Raw genomic sequence first — 16,123 nt, 5'->3', positions numbered from 1 at the left:
TAAGTTTTTGTAGATCCTGCCAGATTAGACAATGACATTAAATTTAGTAAAACACATAATAACTGTCTGAAGAAGTCAATATTGACAGAGACAATAACAATTGATGTAGAAAATGACATTAAATTTAGTAAAAGAACTTCTAGGTTAATTATTTATTTATTTGTATATTTATATACAAATAAATATCAGTGTTTCTCAACCTTTCAGTATTTGCAACCCAATTTTCAATCATAATTTTCATCACTCCCTTCTCTTATACAATAACAATATATACAACAATAATATATTTTGAGTATCTTGACGCTTAAACTGCACTACGATCTTAATTATAAACCTTACAAATTACCAAGAGTAAGTAAATTTATTGATCGCTGGCAACACTGATTCGCTGTATTGACAAAACCAGAATCGATGCCTCTCTACTGCTCTCTGTCTTACATCTGCCACATCAGACATTCTCACGACTTCACAAGAAACTCCGATTTGTCTTGAACATTCTGGAATGTCTGTGCGATGGTCTGCACAAACGTGTATAAGTGCTGCGCCTCGTTCAATTCCAGCCAGTCTCAGTCGAGTTGATCCTTCTATCGCTACTGAACTTATCATGAATGTGTATATTGTAATTTGCATATTAATTACAATTTACAGTATTATATATTCAGGGCAGTAGAGTTATACAGAATCGTGAATAAATTTTAAGTGAGCATACGACAATAGTGAAGCATCAACAGGTGCACAGATGAGCATGGTTCAAAAAATAAAATCAAGAAAATATTCTCAAGAATACTTAAATTTTGTATTTACCAGTACTAAAGTAAATGAAGAAGAAAGGCCCCTGTGTGTCATTTGCTTAAAAATTCGGGCAGCAGACAGCATGAAACCTAATAAACATTTGGACAATTGGAAACGCTTCATAGTGAGTATGTTAACAAACCCTGAGAATTCTTCAAATTAAAATTAAAATCACATGAAAAGCAAGCATAATTTAAAAAAACACTTTGTGAATGAACAAGCTTTACTAGCCTCTTACAAAATTTCATATAAAATAGCCAGATGTAAAAAGGACTCACACCATTGGTGAAGAGCTTATTTTGTTAGCTGCAACTGAGATTGTAAAAACTATGTATGGAGATAATTTTGCCAAACAATTACAGTCCATACCTCTATCGAATAATATTGTTGCCTATCAAATTGGTGATGTAGCTGAAGATGTACAGAGCATCAGCTTTATGGGAAGTTGCATGACAAATTTTTTCAATTCAGTCTGTTGAGGCAACAGATAGCAATAAAAATGCTCGTTTCATTGCCTTTGTTCGATTTTGTGATGTATGTCAGCAATAGAAGAACTACTTTTCTGTAAACCAATAGATCTCAAAGCAACAGCACTCGCATTATTTGCTATCTTAAATGATTTTACAAACAAGGCTAACATAGAGTGGAAAAATTGCATCAGAATATGCACTGAAGGTGCTCGTTCAATGTCTGGAAGATTCGAAAGTATACAAGCACTCGTGAAACAAAATTCTCCACAGTGTGTCTGGACACACTGCATGATCCACAGAGAACCTCTGGCTTCCAGAGAAATGAGTTCTGGTCTGAATATTGTGGTAATGCCAATTGTAACCAAAGTAAATTAAATAAAAATGAGTCCCCTAAAATAAAAAAAATCTTTTTTTTTACTTTATAAAGACATGGGTGCAGTACATTCAGCGTTACTATTTTATTACAAGGCAAGATAGTTATCATGAGGAAAATTTTTGCAATGTATTTATGAATTAAGAGATGAAATCACCATTTTTCTAGAAGAGGAAAACTGACAAGCCTAAAAGTTTTGAGATTGTTTATTTATGATGGAATGAAGTTACTTGGTTGACATATTCGAGAAATTAAATACCTTGAACCTTCAACTCCAAGGAGAAAATACACACATATGTTGGATACAAGTGATAAAGTTAATGTTTTTGTAGAAGATTGGAATTGTGAAGCAGAAATTAAAAGCAAAAAATCTATAAATGTTTGCAAATGTGGATGAATATATCATAATTTACAAGGCTGAAGAACAGCATGTGAAAGTTGTTTTGTAACCATTGAAAATCATTTATCCATGATGGCAAAGAATTTCAACTACTATTTTCTTGCTGACAACTTGGTAGTAAGTTACGAGTGGATTATGGATCCATTTCAAAATATTAGATATAGTAGTTGTATGTGCTATACATACCACATATATCTGTACCGCTACAAATAAGTGGGGTAAGGTGGTAATCGATTACAAATTTATTAATTTTCTTTAATATCATTTAACAGATTTTTATATTAATGGGCAGACTTAATTAAAATGTTTCCTTAAAGGAAATAAAGAATAGGTTATTCATTTTTACATGAGATAATACTGCTACATTCAATTTCAGCTAGGGAAACAACACCAGAACCTCCAGGAACACTATGTACAAACAATCACTAAAATTGTTTACTAAATTTTTAATCTAGAAATGATTTCTAAAATCATTCCTTTCTTGTGTTTCATAATTTATTTGATCATCCCAACTCCGTAGGGGAAAGACCTTGTGATGTTACCAGTTGCCACACCACCCCCTCTGTTCCAAGCCCTGAGGGGCTTTACCAAAGGTCGTCTTTAGACCATCTAACTGATTACATCTCACAGTCATCAGCCAGGCCTCGGTCAGGATGCCACTGATGTAAATGCCTCGGCAGACATTTGCATTAGTATAATACAAATCAAATTTTGCCTTCATGTAGGCCTCAAATGGACATCTTCACATCCAACTTAACATGATTCCCTTAAACTAACTGATCAAAACCGAGGAAGTGCAAGCCCCGAGCCTAGTCCAGATTTGACAGCACCATTTGTGACTGTGAATGCCTCAGAAAATGAACGAGTTTAAAGTTAAATCAGCGCTACACTCATACCAATAAAAATGATGCCTTATGCAACATACAAATTGAGACCAAAAACACAGAAACAGAAAAATCTAAAAAAGTTCCAGAAATGGCAGTGGAATTGTGTTATTATAAATTTTGAGGTTATTAATGAGTTTATGTTTTCTAAATTTTAGGTTTGTTATTTGTTTGATGTAATTACAGAATTGTGTATCAACCAATGATGCAGGATCCCACCAAAGTCCCAAAATCAACCATTGGTATTAGGTTTTTCTGTGTTTTGGTAGTTAAATTGTTATTATATATATAAATATACAAAAGAATTTTTAAATTCTACTTCTGTAAAATTATCAAACTTAAACTTAATCATACATTCCTGATAAAATTTATATAAAATTAATCTTCACAATTAGTTTGTTTTTTTATTGAATTCATTTATTTATAAATTTTATTAATTGAATGGCTTATGATAATAAAATAAACAATCTAAAACAAAAATTAAATTTTTAAATAATAGTACAAGATCCGACAGCTGATTTCTCCAGGTATCTGTTTTTTTTTAATGAATCAGATTTAAATGAATTATTAATGATAATTTAATACATTACTGCCGGGTTGCCTAGCAAAAATTAGCCGCAATTACCTTTAATTAAATATATTGTAATTAATTTATTTTAACGAATAGCAACTATACTTTTTTTAAGTAACTTAAACATCACTTGCAAGAAAATGATGTGAAGAATGTAAAAAAATATGGTTGCCAGTTCTCAGTCAGCCGCAACCTACAAGTTGCCAGGTGTAAACAGATATGTTATTGTTAATTATTTACGCTCATTATGTTTTTCAAGAAAATTATATAATAAATTGAAGTTTAATTTTTTCTGTAAACGATAACATATGGTTGCCTGTAAAAAAATGGCCACAAAAAGAAGGAATGTGCATGCTGCTTTATGTTGTAAACAAGAACACAGCGTGACTATCATGTAGAGAAGAAATTAAACTTTTTTACATTCTTTTTTCCATTTTTTTTTTACATTCTTCACATCATTTTCTTTCAAATGATGTTTAATTCACTTAAAAAAAATATAGTTGCAATTCATTAAAACAAATTAATTACAGTATATTTATTAAAGTTAAGCAAAGATTAAGAAATCAACTCGTTGACTGCAAAACTTACCCTGGAGCAGACATTGATAGCGACCATAATTTGGTGATAATGAAATGTAGATTGGGGTTTAAAAACCTGAAGAAAAGTTGTCAGATGAATCGGTGGAATTTAGAGAAGCTTGAGGAAGAGGAGGTAAAGAAGATTTTTGAGGAGGACATCGCAAGAGGTCTGAGTAAAAAAGATATGGTAGAAAATGTAGAAGAAGAATGGGAGAATGTTAAAAAGGAAATTCTTAAATCAGCAGAAGCAAATTTAGGCGGAATAAAGAGAACTGGTAGAAAACCTTGGGTTTCAGACGATATATTGCAGCTGATGGATGAACGTAGAAAATATAAGAATGCTAATGATGAAGAAAGTAAAAGGAACTATCGGCAATTAAGAAATGCTATAAATAGGAAATGCAAACTGGCGAAAGAAGAGTGGATTAAAGAAAAGTGTTCAGAAGTGGAAAGAGAAATGAACATTGGTAAAATTGACGGAGCATACAGGAAAGTTAAGGAAAATTTTGGGGTACATAAATTAAAATGTAATAATGTGTTAAACAAAGATGGTACACCAATATATAATACGAAAGGTAAAGTCGATAGATGGGTGGAATATATTGAAGAGTTATACGGAGGAAATGAATTAGAAAATGGTGTTATAGAGGAAGAAGAGGAAGTTGAGGAGGATGAAATGGGAGAAACAATACTGAGATCTGAATTTAAGAGAGCATTAAAAGATTTAAATGGCAGAAAGGCTCCTGGAATAGACGGAATACCTGTAGAATTACTGCGCAGTGCAGGTGAGGAAGCGATTGATAGATTATACAAACTGGTGTGTAATATTTATGAAAAAGGGGAATTTCCGTCAGACTTCAAAAAAAGTGTTATAGTTATGATACCAAAGAAAGCAGGGGCAGATAAATGTGAAGAATACAGAACAATTAGTTTAACTAGTCATGCATCAAAAATCTTAACTAGAATTTTATACAGAAGAATTGAGAGGAGAGTGGAAGAAGTGTTAGGAGAAGACCAATTTGGTTTCAGGAAAAGTATAGGGACAAGGGAAGCAATTTTAGGCCTCAGATTAATAGCAGAAGGAAGATTAAAGAAAAACAAACCAACATACTTGGCGTTTATAGACCTAGAAAAGGCTTTCGATAACGTAGATTGGAATAAAATGTTCAGCATTTTAAAAAAATTAGGGTTCAAATACAGAGATAGAAGAACAATTGCTAACATGTACAGGAACCAAACAGCAACAATAACAATTGAAGAACATAAGAAAGAAGCCCTAATAAGAAAGGGAGTTCGACAAGGATGTTCCCTATCTCCGTTACTTTTTAATCTTTACATGGAACTAGCGGTTAATGATGTTAAAGAACAATTTAGATTCGGAGTAACAGTACAAGGTGAAAAGATAAAGATGCTGCGATTTGCTGATGATATAGTAATTCTAGCCGAGAGTAAAAAGGATTTAGAAGAAACAATGAACGGCATAGATGAAGTCCTACGCAAGAACTATCGCATGAAAATAAACAAGAACAAAACAAAAGTAATGAAATGTAGTAGAAATAACAAAGATGGACCACTGAATGTGAAAATAGGAGGAGAAAAGATTGTGGAGGTAGAAGAATTTTGTTATTTGGGAAGTAAAATTACTAAAGATGGACGAAGCAGGAGCGATATAAAATGCCGAATAGCACAAGCTAAACGAGCCTTCAGTAAGAAATATAATTTGTTTACATCAAAAATTAATTTAAATCTCAGGAAAAGATTTTTGAAAGTGTATGTTTGGAGTGTCGCTTTATATGGAAGTGAAACTTGGACAATCGGAGTATCTGAGAAGAAAAGATTAGAAGCTTTTGAAATGTGGTGCTATAGGAGAATGTTAAAAATCAGATGGGTGGATAAAGTGACAAATGAAGAGGTATTGCGGCAAATAGATGAAGAAAGAAGCATTTGGAAGAATATAGTTAAAAGAAGAGACAGACTTATAGGCCACATACTAAGGCATCCTGGAATAGTCGCTTTAATATTGGAAGGACAGGTAGAAGGGAAAAATTGTGTAGGCAGGCCACGTTTGGAGTATGTAAAACAAATTGTTGGGGATGTAGGATGTAGAGGGTATACTGAAATGAAACGACTAGCACTAGATAGGGAATCTTGGAGAGCTGCATCAAACCAGTCAAATGACTGAAGACAAAAAAAAAAAAAAAAAAAATTTATTAAAGGTAATTGCGCCTAATTTTTGCGGTACTAATGTATTAAATTATCATTAATCATTCACTTAAATAGAGTTTCATTAAAATAACAGATACCTGCAGAAATCAGCTGCTGAATCTTAGACTATAAGCATAAAACAACCTTGTAATTAAAATAACAAAAGGTGAAAATTCCACCTTACCATCAAATGAAATATATGCTCTCTAAATCTTTCAGTTTTTCAAACCATCAAGAGATTAAATATTATATTAAGTTAAAAATTAAAATGAGTAAATTAAAATCAGTTTTTTGAGTATACTGCTGACAAGCAAACAGTCATGGCTGTAATTCATTTTAATTTTTGACTTTATTTTAATCTCCTGATGATGGTTTGAAAAACCAAAAGATCTAGAGAACTTATATTTCATTTGCTGGTAAGGTGGATTTTTCAATTTTTAATTATTTTATTAAAGTATATCAACGGAAACCATGTTTATGAAATTTAATCTTGTAATTGTAAAACAATAGAAGTAATAAGCAAAATTTAAAACTGATTTTAAAAGATAATTACAGAATAAAAACGATACACAATAACAATTTATTTTGGGTTAGTACATTGAACAAATATAGTGAGAAAAGACAGCTTTCCTGAAAAACTGAGATTAATCAATCAAGGATGTTAAATTATAAAAACTAACAAGTGAAAAATTTTACAATTTCAATCAAGCAACATTAATTTAACACAATAAAAAAGAGTTAAAAGAAATTTATAATGGAGATATAAAATTAATATAAAATATACAATTCTGTTCATTTACATCATAATCAGAGAGATAGGGTCAGACATGGTCCAGATATACAGGTTGCACACAAAATGATCCAACATTTGGTTTTGTTAAAAAATATTTATTTCAATTACAATACAGAAAAGCAGAATAAAACGTGTTTACTATATATCTGGAGATCATGTTCTGCTTTTTTTGTGTTGAAGAAGTTGCTAGATAAGATGGTGGTCATATTGTACATGCAATAAGCAGAACATAATCTCAACATATATAGTAAACATGTTGTATTTTATTTTCCTGTATTGTGATTCAAATAAATATTTTTTAACAAAAACAAATATTGGATCATTTCGTGCACCACCCTGTAAATGAAAATCTGGATAATCCAGAAATGTCATATATTATTGAAATTACAAAAAGTGTGATAAGTAAAATGGGAAAACTTATTTGAAACCATTTCTACTCTACGTATTAATAATACAATCACATTTCACTTTTAAGAACAACTTTGAAGAAAAACAAACCAAACAAAATAGGAAATCGGCCAACTATTTTCTTTATGAAATATAGTAAAAGAAGTGAATCAAGATCTTAACTGTTTAAAAATTAAACTTACAAAAAAAAATTATCAGAGGAAACAAAAATCCCCATCAAACTTGAGATGTAGGTGATAAGGAAGACACAAAAGAATAGTTATAAAATAATACTGACTTGTGAAATTTATTAAGAAACTATTGATATTGAGAATGATTCCAATAATAGTGACAAAGAATAATAACACTAGGCCCATGTGTGCTTTACTTTTCCCTTATTACATAACTTCACTAACTTTATGTGAGCATTATGAAAGTATAAAAAAGTGAGAAATCTTACAGCAGTAAAAGTTATTAAAAAGCAGTGCAGAAAAAAATAGAAATTATTGCTTCAAATTAACTTTTCATATGTTAAAAAATAATTTTTAATAGAAAATTTAATACCGAGTTTTCATGCTTTAAAACATTTTGGGAAGTCATCTACTGTACAGAATACTAAGTTACAGTGCTTAATCTTTTATAACGAAAAATAAAAATATTCAAATACAAATCATGTACTTTGTAATCATTACAACCAATTTCAATGTTCTATTAGTTATTATTAATATAAATAACATGTTTGAATTATTGATATTCTATTGAATAATTACTTTTAATTTTTTATAAAAATCTTAGTTTTCATACCTTGAAGTCATTTTGTTATTATTATATCGATTACTTTCTAATGAACTACTTAATTATCACAGCCAAAATTTCTTAATCGTTTCAATTTCTTTCTTAACACGAACATGTCAGCAACAATTCTCTCCTAGAACAAAACAAAATCAACAAAAAATTATTATATTAAGGTAAGAAAATAACATTTTGATATTCCCACAAACAACATATGTGTTGTATATTGCATTAATATTAGTATATTGCATTCAATATAACTCATTAATTTTAATAAACAAGTAATCATAATTTTTATCACTGTCAGATTTCCTCTTTCAAGTTTAATAGGCTTGGGCCTTTAGTCAATGGTACTACCCTCTATCTCATTGTGCAATTAACAACAACTATCCCCATTATATTAATCACAATACATCTCTTCTCTAAACTCTCCTGTCAATATGCTAATCCAATTTACCTCCAATCTTTGTTATTCATTATTTAAAAACCTGCTCAACATAACAAAAATCAAAGCAATTCATTTTCGTCAGTTAAAAAATAAAATCCAGAGCTTTTACTTGTATTTAAACATGTGTAAACAATACATATATAAACATTTGTATACAGTGTTAAGCTGTAGTATTTATTCTTTGAATAATAAATATTCATAAAATGAGATTTCCATAAAGAACACGTTTTTCTCATAAATATTTAAAGTAATTAACAATAATCTATTTCTAAAAAAAAAGAAAAAAACAATTACTAAATGGATGGCATTTACCATACAGATAACATCAGTAATTGAATTTCATTTGAGATCTGAATAAATGAGTTAATTATCTACATTTATAAGGAAGCCTATTAAATAATTGTAATTATCAGTTAAATAGCTACATTTTTTATAAATAACACAATTTTTTTTTTTTTGTCTTCAGTCATTTGACTGGTTTGATGCAGCTCTCCAAGATTCCCTATCTAGTGCTAGTCGTTTCATTTCAGTATACCCTCTACATCCTACATCCCTAACAAAAAATTGTTATATATTATAAAAAAAATTAAATATTATTTAAAATTTCTAAGTTTTTAATAAACTCTCATGATTAAATAAGAAAAAAAACAACAAAACATTTAGTAAAACTTATGATTTTTTTAAGACTGGAGTCAATAAATAAGAATTAAAAATATTATTTATGATTAGGGAAAAATAGAAAGGTGTAATTTTTTTTAAATTAAAAGTTGGAAAATAGGTCGGTACACTCAAGTATAAATAAATACTTTATTCAAACCAAATTACAACTAAACTAATTCACATCAAGAACCGTAGATATGCTACTCCACAGTAAACAAAAAGGAACTGTTCTAGAATTTGCCTGCAAGAATTAAGGGGAACCATAAGAAAACCTTGGTCAGAGTGCCACTACCAAATAAACAGAATATTGAATAGAAAAGTCATAATAAATCATATAAATACATAAAAATAATAATTTTATTTAAACAACAGAAATGAAATTACAAAATAATAAATAAAATAGCAATTTTAAAGTCATTAATTGATAAATATCTGAGTATGTATTTAAGTATAGATTAAATGAGTGCATAAAATTGAGATTTATTTCATTAATATTAATACTATCAACTGAGTAAAACTAAGCAGAAGTAAATTATTATATTTATGTTTAAATTAATTGATCAAAAGATCTTTTAGATATACAGGCAGTTCATTAAAAACAGGACCTGAAGTAGAAATATTTCTACTTTGTTATAAAATGAAGTATTGTACTGAACATTTATACAATTATCAATGGATTTTGAATTTTGTTTATATATGTCATATGCCACTATAGTTCCAGAATTACACTTGAAATAAATCTGTTAAAGCAGAAAAATAATACTATACTTTAGCCAGAGCTAACTTCAGAGCTTTGTGATGACCAAGTTGCCATTTTTGAGAAACACAAAATTTTAACTTTATATTCTTTACAAATTTAAAAAGCTTTAATTTATATCTACAAAGAGCAATAATAATTAATTGATTCCATAGCAGTATGTTTAAATACATATTTTAGCAGTTACAGGCTAACACCACTTTAGAGTGTAACAAAGAATTCCGTAGTGCGAGAAAAACACCAAGCAAAACTTTGATTTGAACCCAAGACCTACTTGATGAAAGGCAAAGTTACTACCATTCCGTAGTAAAAGAATTAAAATACTATGGTAAAAGAAGACAGGAAAATTAAAGTTGAAGTCTGTCTAAATGGCTTTCAACTTAAAAAAATATTTCACAGTTTAATATCATAAAGTTGTATAACACTATCATTCAATATCCGTTTAATTAAAATTTTACAGCAGATACATCTAAAATATATTAAAAGAGATATACAATAATGTTAATTAATTTCTTTAATTATCTGTAAAACTATTTTTACAGCTTTTAGCTATAATTAAATATTGCATTATATTTTATCATACACTCATATTACTGTAAATAATTACTCATTAGTGAAACTGCTTTCATTTTACCATAATATTTTGCATTTTAATTGATTTCTATACAAGAAAAAGTCTATTTATAAATAATAGTAAATTGATTATACATCATTTATATTAGATAATAAAAATGTGAAACATATCTGTTTAAATCAATAAATATTTTATTTTGGTATATGTATCTATATTGTTTGACTTTTATATGTAGACTGACTTGGTGATGCAACTGGAAGAGTTAGGGGTAACCCAACATACCTTTGATAAGTATTTCTTGAAAAATGATTCCTGAATAAATACCATGCTTACTTAGGATAATATATTGCATTGAATATACTGGTGTGTATCACAATTCTGAATTCTCCAATACTTATAACTAAAAATGATACCATTACTCTGTTCACTAAAGACTGTTAATGTCATTACCAAGAAAAATAACTTAACTCTTACTTAATGCTAAGTTCCTAGTCCTGTTTCAGGTTTAACTGATAGATATAAAAAAATTAAGAAAAAATTGAGTTGCTGATAAACCAGTGACTCCAAAGTGATGATTTGTTAAGATATAAAACAGTGGAATAACAGATATAAAACAATGGAATAACATGTGACAATCAGAAGAAAGTACTTACTATATACTACAATGCAATGAAAAATATTTTTAGAAGAAAATGTTTTTTGGTAAAATATGGATAAGTGAATAAAAATCAAATGCAACACTCGAACCACTTTCCAGTGATGAAGTAATTTATTATGCAGAAATATAACAGAAAAAGAAAATTAATTAACATCTATTGATTAATAAGGAAATAACAGTGACATTTTGTATATTCCACAATGAAATTGTGGCACATATAGTGGATAACAGCTTTATAAGAAAATGGGGAAATATTAAGAAAAGATGATGATACGCTTTATTAAACCATTTAGTCCAAAACAAATAAGCAATATAGGACAACAATACTTATCTAAGTATTGTCCTTCTTAGAACAGACGTGTTTACTCGTTTCATTGTCATAATTATCAAACAGAGCTGGTGTGATTGTAGTGCACCTGATCTTCAATCAGAGTTGTCACAAAAAACAAATAAATAGTAAAATTTTATGACAAATATTATAAACATTTTAAAATATATGCTGTGGTTTTTGGAAAATGTCATATCAAGCAACAGTATTTTTTTTATATATTTCATAATGCTGTCATATTTTATGAAAATTTTCACAAAAATTTAACCAAATAATTAACAAGTTATATAATTGAAACTTGTATTATATAATATTTAAATATGTTTTTTTATTAAAAGTACACTAAAATTAGCAAAATAGCTTGCTCTTACCAATTAGTTTATATATATTTTAAAGATTTTCTCAAATTTGAGATAGGAGAAATGGTCTAAGAGGAAAAAATAAAATAACTAGAGTAATTATGTTTTACCGATGTTTTTTTGGTACAAACCAAAAGTAAGTTAGGAGTTCTGAATGAATGTACTTACTGCTAGGAGAGACATTCTGCTTGAAAATAAGTAAGAGTAAACAAAAGTAATAAGTTATGATAGAAACAGTAATTAATTAAATTTTGTGAATATAATATAACAATAGTTACAGAATTTTGATACTTAAGAGAGTAAAATTACAAAGGACTAACAAATACCAACGATTACGAATTAAAGATCTAAGAATTAGAAAAAAAATTCTTGAAAATATTTCTACAGAATGTGGGCCCTTTATTGTAATGAAAAGAAAAAACAGAAAGAAAAAGAGTAAAGTTAAAATGAAAGAATAACATAACAGCTTTCAAATGAGTTATTACTGGAGAATGTTGAAAATTATACAGTTGAAAAAATTCACAATGAAGAAGTTTGTAGAAGATGAGAAAAAATTGTAGCAGAAAGAGGTTGGTGAGCTATGCATTAAGATGAATGTCTTAATAATATCTTAAACCTGGATAGGTTTGGTTAATTTGATTAGAGGGATCATACATACAAGGAAAAAACTATAGAGGAAACAAATATTAAAATATATAAAACAGATAAATGAGGATGTAGGATGTAGTAAGTATAGTGAGTTTAAAAGATTGGCACAGAACTGAAGGGAATGGAAAGTAGCATCGAACCACTCAACTGATAACATGAGACTATTGTGGTACAAAGAAAATATCTCTTACTATCTATAGTTTCTACTATTTCAACCAACTAACACATTGAAAAAACAACAATTATCAATAGGTTAGGTTTTCCAAATATACAACTGCTGGTTGGTCAGCTTGGTTAGGAGAGTTTCTTTTGCATATATATCTCTACGTGTATGTGCGCGCACACATGTGTGTAAAAACCAGCAGAGAAAATCTTTAGTTCTTAATATAAAACTACTCTATTAATATAACAATAATTACTCTTTAAATGTTTATTGTTTTGTTTTACATAAAATGTGAATTAATTGTTCAACTTTAATAAAAATTAACTAGCCTACCTGTTTTAGTGTTTCAGTTTAGCTTGACTGTGAGAATACTTCCAATTAAAAAAAAGTAGCAGTTTAGTTTTTATAAAAATAAAAAATATATTTTTTTATAATGTACACATTTTTTTTATTAAACAATTTAAGTTTTTATTTATCAGTAATTATACTGTTTACAAGTATAAAAATTTCAATGTAATTATACTTCATTAAATTAAAAATATATAATTGATAATAACCCTTGACATTTATTTTTAGAAAAATATTCTATTAAACAAAAGAATTCATACTATTCCATTAATACATAATTAATTGTCAACTGATGCAAATATGTGATTTTGGGCCCATACACAACATATATTATTACAAAAACATCTCTGTTATTTTTTTACAGATATCTTTCTTCATGTAAATAATCAATTCATTAACTTTGTTAATTTGGCATATTCTATTTTTAAGTTAACAATTTTATACACTTTCTGTAGCTAATAATAAAAAAATAAAATAAAAAATATTACTCTTAACATTTATAGTGGTTTTTAAGTTATTGCAAACAACAAATATTTTCATTAGTGAAAGCATCTATTAATCAGTCAAATGTATATTAAATCATGCACACATATGTGTGTGTATGCTATTTTTAAATGTACTAATAGTATTTATCTTCAACTGATATCATATTTCCTGTTCGTATACGGATTAATTTATTAAAATTTGATTTTCTGATTCATTTAATAATTAGACATTAATACTACAGAGTATAAGATTTACACAAACACACACACACATATATACAGTAAATAAAAACAAGGATATGCAGCAGGGTAATAAAACAAGAAATATATTTAAAGCTAACTTTTTAAGAAAACATGTTTAAAGTTCACAATTTTATCACTGGATAAATAGATATTCACTCATTCACACATTAAACCCAAGATATTAGGGTCTTTATCTACAATCTCCCACACACAAGTATTGACTGGCTTGCATTTATTTTTCCTCAACTGTGGTCTTATATCTAACCATAATTATGTTTATGTAGGTCTGAGTCATTATTATTTAATTTTTGAAAATTTTAGAGTGATATACTTTTCCTTTTTCTTTTTCCTGTTTAACCTCTGGGAATTACCATTCAGGTATTACTTCAGAGTATGAAATGTATGAGTGTAAATGAAGTGTAGTCTTGTCAGTCTCAGTTCGACCATTCCTGAGATGTGTGGTTAACTGAAACCCAACCACCAAAGAAAACCGGTATCCATGATCTGGTATCCATATAAAAGGACCTTTATTAGGACTTGAACGCTGGAACTCTTGACTTCCAAATCAGCTGATTTGGGAAGACGCGTTCCACTAGACCAACTTGCTGGGTTTAGAGTAATATACTGGAACGGTTATTAATACCACCTAAATACTAAAAAAAAAACACCTAAGTTTATGAAAACATAAATCTAATTTTTCTTGGAAAACTATGACCTAATTAATGAACAAAAACCATAAAATTTTCATATGTACTTAAAAAAAAAACTATATGATAAAATATCACAAATGGATTGTAAAAAACCATGGGCGATTTTATTTTCACGAGTTATGAATCAAAGAATCTATCTCAATTGTATGAACTGTAATGTTATGATAGGCCTCTGTAATGAGTTGTTATAACATTGAAATGTAATATAGGGTTACAGATCAAATGTTTTGAAAGAAAGCAACTCATTTCTCAGCAGATTCTTATTTGATAAACTTCTATATTTTTTCTGTTCTCTTGAATCTACATAAAAAATATTGTTTTTAAATCTGTCACTAATACTCATAACAATATCATTACTTCTGTTTGAAAAGAATTCAACTTGTCTTCATTATTCTATTAGAACTGCAAATAAAATTAATCTTAATTTATAGAGAACAAATAAATATTTAAATGGTTTAGAACATATAGGAGTAATCCTTTATGATGAAATTCCAAACAAAGAAAAACTATTAAAAAGTTAAGAATGTTTATCTCTGTTTTATAAATGAAACATGAAGTTCATTCTGTTGTTATCATCATTAATTGTAATGACAAATTTATTAATTCAACAATTAAAGATGAAGTTAATGAAATAAGCTTCCTATTTTTATTTAATGTTACATCGTTATTAATGTATATAAACATAGTGTACGTATTTTATATACATTTTAAAAACTTTTGGACCAAATCAAAAAAAAAAAAAAAAAAAAAATGGTTAATGGTACAAATATTTTTCCAAACTGAAAAGTTAAAAGATTAAAATAACTTTGAAGATTAATATAAATAAGTTTTTAAAACAGATTTAATTATATTACGATTATTTTTGAAAATAATATGAAATAGGAACAAAAAAAAGAGTGTGGTACATCTAGATTTCCTAATTTTTATAAAACTTACTTTTTCTGTCATATTATCACCATTACTGGCCTAGAGAATCATACAATCAGAAATCTTATGGTTTTCCACTTTGTAAACAAAATACTTTTTTTCTTTAACAGTTAAAATTATTAAAACAAAGATAAACATATTGATACCTTTGATAAAGTTGCAGGCCTTTGTATATCTTCTATCAAAAGTATTATACCCGATCAGAAAAATACTGGGCGACTCAAAAGGACTTTAAAAGCATATAAAAATTTATTTAGATAACTTACAAATTCAGTTGAGGTCTCATTTCATATTTCATAGCAAAACATCAAGTTTTGACTTGCGTAGTTCATTAGTACTGAATTTGTCCACCAGTATTGTTAAAAATGGATACATTTACTGGTGTGGAATGTACTTGTGCTGTGTGTTTTGGTTCAATGCAATTTTCGTAGAGTACAGTAGGGAGCCTCCTAGTAGGCATACAATTTACTCTTGGCATCAAACCTTCGTTGAGACAAGTTTTTCTGTTAAAACAAAAAATCACCAGGATGCCCAGACTTCTCTGAAGCTGCTATGGTACAACTTAGAGAA

At 28.4% G+C, this 16,123-nt stretch overlaps 1 pseudogene; it reads right to left on the bottom strand.

Moving 5' to 3' along the window:
- LOC142317991 (TATA-binding protein-associated factor 172-like) overlaps window positions 1-16,123 on the bottom strand; it is a 128,507-nt pseudogene that overhangs the window by 79,176 nt on the left and 33,208 nt on the right.

The sequence above is a fragment of the Lycorma delicatula genome, chromosome 1, assembly GCF_047948215.1.
Source record: "Lycorma delicatula isolate Av1 chromosome 1, ASM4794821v1, whole genome shotgun sequence".
NCBI lineage: Eukaryota > Metazoa > Arthropoda > Insecta > Hemiptera > Fulgoridae > Lycorma > Lycorma delicatula.
Note: the sequence above shows the minus strand (reverse complement) of the source record. Positions and strands in the feature narration are given on the sequence as shown.